Below are 5,338 nucleotides of genomic sequence, written 5' to 3'. Positions count from 1 at the left end.
TTTATCCTGAAGGAAATTGTTGTGCCATTTAATGTTTGTGTCTTTTGACCAATCAGCAGGCGGCGGCTGGCGGGCGGAAACATCATTTGCTAATTTTCAGGCTACGTTAGCATTGCAGTGGAAACCCAGCTGACTAGAAAAAGAAAGAAAACCCAGCTGAAAGGGTTTTGTAGGATTTTGAGGGGTAACGCTTCAGTAAGGCTAACGCTACGGCAAGCTAACGTTTATCGCGTCAGGCCGTCAGTGCGTCGGCTGGTTTAATTGGAGGCGTAGTCGGCGAGCGGCGCCAAATCGGCGGCGGCTGTTTAAAAACTCGGTCGATAGTCGCCATCGAGCGTTCGCACCTCGTTGTGGATGGTATTTCTCGGGCACCGGCACCCGGCGTGCGGGTCGATGGAACTGTTTACCCAAATAAGGATCCCCCTGACAACCCCCCCATGGCGCCATCGATAGGCGGCGGCGGCGGTGGCGGCGGGGAGAAGGTGCATTAAACGTCCTAATGACTTGGAAGCCTCGGAGCGGCGCTCCCTTTCCGGCTTCATTCAATCAGCGGCAGCCGGAGCATGTTAGCCGGGCCTCCGGGGGTCGCGGATCATTGTTATTGATCGCTGGAGCTCGGGGCCGGCGATTAATCCCAATTCATTTGCGGGCGAATTAAAACTTCTGGTGATTTAATAACCGGGACCCTCGTTTCAGGAGATTAGATGAACCAGATGGTGCGTTTATGCAAAACAACCAGGTTTTTTTTTTTGAGGCTGATGAGAAGCCCAGCTCCGACCCTTGAGGGAGCGCCGCCGTCTCCATACATCTCCTCCCAGACTTTTTAAAATTCAAGCCCGACACGGGAAAAAAATTGGATTAAAGAGGAGGCGGGTGTTTCGCTCCTGACATCCAGCGGCATGAAAAAAAACAAAATAAAATAGATTATTGTACGATCAGCGTCGGGTTTCTAAAACATCGTAAATCTGCGAGTTGCGCTGATGGATGGCGAGCAAAACCCGGCGGGGCGTTCGTCAACACGTTCATCATAAATCTGTATGCAGATGACGCTGTGGATTTCAAAATATTGGTCCAATATTTTTCTTTACCGCTACTTTGTCGGATGAAATATACGCGTGTGTGTGTGTGTGTGGGGGGGGGGGGGGTTGCCGTGGGCGACGAGTGTTCCAGACCGCCACTTTTTCCGACGTCGGAGAGCTAACACGCCGCCGCTTTTTGGTTTTCAGCGCGCAAAACGTTCGATTTTTCGCTTATTTTTGCACGTCTTTTTAGATCTTCGCGTCGCCTTCTTTGATCCTCCCATAGCCCTTTGATCTTTAATAGATCAAAAGGACGTCTTAGATATGTGACGACTCCCGATCACGATGCGTGGCGCCCCCCGGTGGCGGCAGAAGCAAAGGATTCCCGTCTTTATTTATCTTGCATGCATTCAGGCGCACTTCGTAAAAGACGATTTTATGTTTCCTGAATATTTCCTGTTATTGATCATTGATTTGGAGGCGCCGGTTCACGTTTTATTCAAAGGCGAAGCCCTTCTTGGTGATAAATTGCACTTTTTAAGTTTGAAAACAACACATCTGTGGTCTCTTTTCGCGGGAATCATCGGGGAATTTTCACAATAAAACTACAAATCCATCAGAACGGCGCCGGCGAGGATTTCCTCTCCTTTATTTTTCTTTTTAAAACCGAGTGTCTGTCTTTGTTTGCCTCCTCGGAGGTTCGTCCCCGGCCGTCTGGCCGACGAGGATGACGAAGCGCCGTGGAATTTTCCCCGCGTGGAAAAACACATATCTGTCATCGTGGCGACCGGAAAGTCTTCATATGGTTTAATTGACCTTCTACTTGAAGGGAAGTTTCTGTTTGATCCCGGCTCTTTGAAGTTCTTTCAATCGGGACATCAATCGGCGCCATTGTTTCAATCGGGAACTTTTCCGCCGTCTTTTAAAAGGAAATAAATGTCATCCGTCGACGCCGCGCCACGGGAAGCAAACAGAAGGTCCATCTTTGTTGCCACGGCAACACTTAAAAACCGCTATCGGTTGCCGGGGGGCCCCGCCGACGCCCCGGGGCCCCGGCAGCTGCAGCGCCGCCCCTGTCCACATTAAGATAAGATAAACTTTATTGAGAAATTATTTTGTCACAGCAGCGCAACAGTTATGTGTCAATAAATATGAACATAAAAATAAATGGGAAAAATTTGAAGAGGATTAGAAAATAGCAAAAAAAAAAAATAAAATACAGAATTGGAAAAAACAAAAAATAGATGGCAACATAAACAGAGTGATAATAGTAATAACAAGAATAAAATAAAGTGAGGTTGTTGTTGTTAAAGATGGGAACGGGGTTGACTCGGGGGGTCCGGGGTCACGACCCCTGGGCCCCCGTGGTCCAGATTACAGCGCTAATCCCGTGTAATCTAATCCGGACATGTGTCCGCTCCAGGGGGGTGTTTGATAAAGGACAGAGGAAGGAGGATAATGGCGGTTGCCGTGGACGACGATGCTGATAACCCCCCCCACCAACATGAATATGCATCGCCATGTTTTTTTTTTTTTTTTTTTTTTTGGGAAGAAGAAGGTAAATCTGTTTACTTGTGGAGATTTTGCAGCTCGTCTGCAGGGTGGATGAATAATGCATGAGTTTTGCAGATGGACTATTATGGTCTGCAGCCAGCGTGGAGCCGCCGCCACCGATGCACATTTGTTTAACTTTTTACATTTTCATAAAAAACGGCTTTCGCTTGTTTTGTTTTAAAGTGGTGCTATTACACATTTGTTACCGTCTATTATTACATGTCTATTACACGTTTATGACTACGTGTTGAGTTTAGCATGTTGCAGCTGTTTGATTTTTAGTTTTTGCAACCCTGTGAAAGGAGGTGCAGCACACACACACCACATACACACACAACATAAATCAGATTAAATGTGTGTGATTAACCCAACATAAAGTGTGGGGTTGTTTATAATAAACTTTTTCATTTTTACAGAGAAAAAGATCAAACAAAGTGATGATTTAGATCAAAAACACAAATTATAATTCAATATATTCACAAGTGTTTTGTTTTTTTTTCCTCTCTCTCTCCTACCAGCCTGTATTTCTGGCATTGGTATAACACTGTGTGTGTGTGTGTGTGTGTGTGTGTGTGTGTGTGTGTTAACTCACATTCGTCTGCTCTCACAGTTCCTACAGGAAAACACAACAGTGCCAACATCAAATGAAAGCACACACACACATTTACATCCGCTATTAACTCAAGATTATTGCAGGATTATCAGATTTTAATTAGCGCCGCAACAAGTTAAATCTATTTGTGTGTGTGTGTGTGTGAGTGTGTGAGTGTGTAAGTGTGATGTTCTGCAGGTTCGCAAAGAAACATTGGGGTTTGATATCAACACCAAATTGTCTATTGTTATTATTGTTAATTGTTACTTTATTCATTTGTAATAAGTGAACACTGATGTTCAGTTTTTAGATTTAAACCTTCAGAGTTTAATCTCTAATTATGTAATTTCTATAATTGTTTATGTTATGACATTATATTTTTCTTTATATTATATCATATTAATGAATTAAGTATAATGTTGGCCTAGTCAAGATTATTTTCCATAATTTTCTAAAATTTCTAAAATGTTTTTAGGCAACGTTTAAGACCTTTTAGCAAATCATTTCACAATCATTTCCGAACCCAATCTGAATATTTACAATTTTCTATTAAAAATAAAATATTCAAATTGGACTTACCATCAATTATTTGTAAATTTGTTAATTTTGCGACACATTCAATTCCAATTGTCTTCTGATTTCCCCCTTTTCCAGTTACCTTGACAACCGTAAACAACAACAACAACAACAACAACAACAACAACAACAATAAAATGAAGACGCCAACGGCGCCCGACGGTCGGCCATCTTTGGAGGGGAAGGACGATTTGCCGGTTGCCATGGAAACAAAGGTATGTACTATATCCATGGGAATCCAACCGTCCGCTTGAATCCGGCCGCTTCCCTTTTCGCGCTTTGAATATTCTAGACACACACACACACAAATGTATATATGCGATGAGTAATGTAGGGCAGGTTACCATGGCGACGGACTCGGGTCTTATTTTCCGTGTCATTGCGTTTTGGTTTAGCGCCCCCCCCCCAGGTGTGCCTCCTGGCTCCGCCCACCTCCTCCACACTCCTGACAGCAGCATGCTAACAGCAGCATGCTAACAGCTGCAGGCTAACAGCTAATAATGGCGTCTGCTAGTGGCGGTGCGCTGATGGCGTCGGCCGCCGGGGTCGGTGCGGCCACCCGTGCTGCAGACGCTCACTCATTCAGCCGGAACAAATGGACGCCCGTGGCGGCGGCGGCGGCGGCAGCGGCGGCGGCGTTCCCTCCGCTCACTCGGATGAACCGGCTGATACATGGGATGTAAAAGTAATCAGGGCCGTAAATAATGGCGTGTGCGGGACGGCGGCGGTGGGATGGGAGTGTGTCGGCCCGGGTTCCCCCCGAGGGGTCCAGACGGCGGTCGGGATGAAGAACGTCAACGTCTGGGAACTGTGTGTTATTATGGGGTTGTTTGAGGTGATATCCAGGCCAAACACCACATGCTAGTCTTTATTTGATGTTGTTTGTGTCTTTTGACCAATCAGCAGGCGGCGGCTGCAGGGCTGAAACATCTTTGCTAGTTTACAAGCCACATTAGCATTGCAGTTTCACCCGTAAAATTTAACCCGCTATCAGATGAACCAGTGCCCTAACCAATAGACCAACTAGCATCGTGCTAGCTCACCTAAATCAATCGGTAACCGGAATACAACTCGTCTCACTGGTCAACCGACCAGAATTTGTCCAACTACTCAAACCATCCATGTGACCAGAAACTGACCAGCCAACTAATGTTTAGCTAGTTAGCCTATCAAGCTAACAAGCCAACCAATAACCCGACAAAATGTAGCCAGTTAGCATATTAAGCAAATCAGTTAGCCCACAGCATTTAGCCGGTTAGCCAGTTAGCCAATTTAGCTAACAAGCTAACCAATATCCCAACAAAATGTAGCCAGTTAGCCTGTCAAGCTAATAGCAAATCAGTAAACCCACAGCATATAGCCAGTTAGCCAATTAAGCTAACCAGCCACCCAATAACCTATTTCCTGTGACTGAGAGCAGCACACACACACACACACACACGAACATGGTCACAAGGTAATTAATACATAATTACATATTTCCTACATGTCTAAATAGTCTTAAAACAATTTTCACACCTGCAGCGTACATCCAGATGATTCCTGGCATACCTTGTGTGTGTGTGTGTGTGTGTGTGTGTGTGTGTTTTCAAGCGTG

The sequence above is a fragment of the Fistularia commersonii genome, chromosome 32 (assembly GCF_037954325.1).
Source record: "Fistularia commersonii isolate RoL2024-O1a breed Wild chromosome 32, RoL_Fcom_v1.0, whole genome shotgun sequence".
Classification (NCBI taxonomy): Eukaryota; Metazoa; Chordata; class Actinopteri; order Syngnathiformes; family Fistulariidae; genus Fistularia; species Fistularia commersonii.
This window is presented reverse-complemented; position numbering follows the sequence as displayed.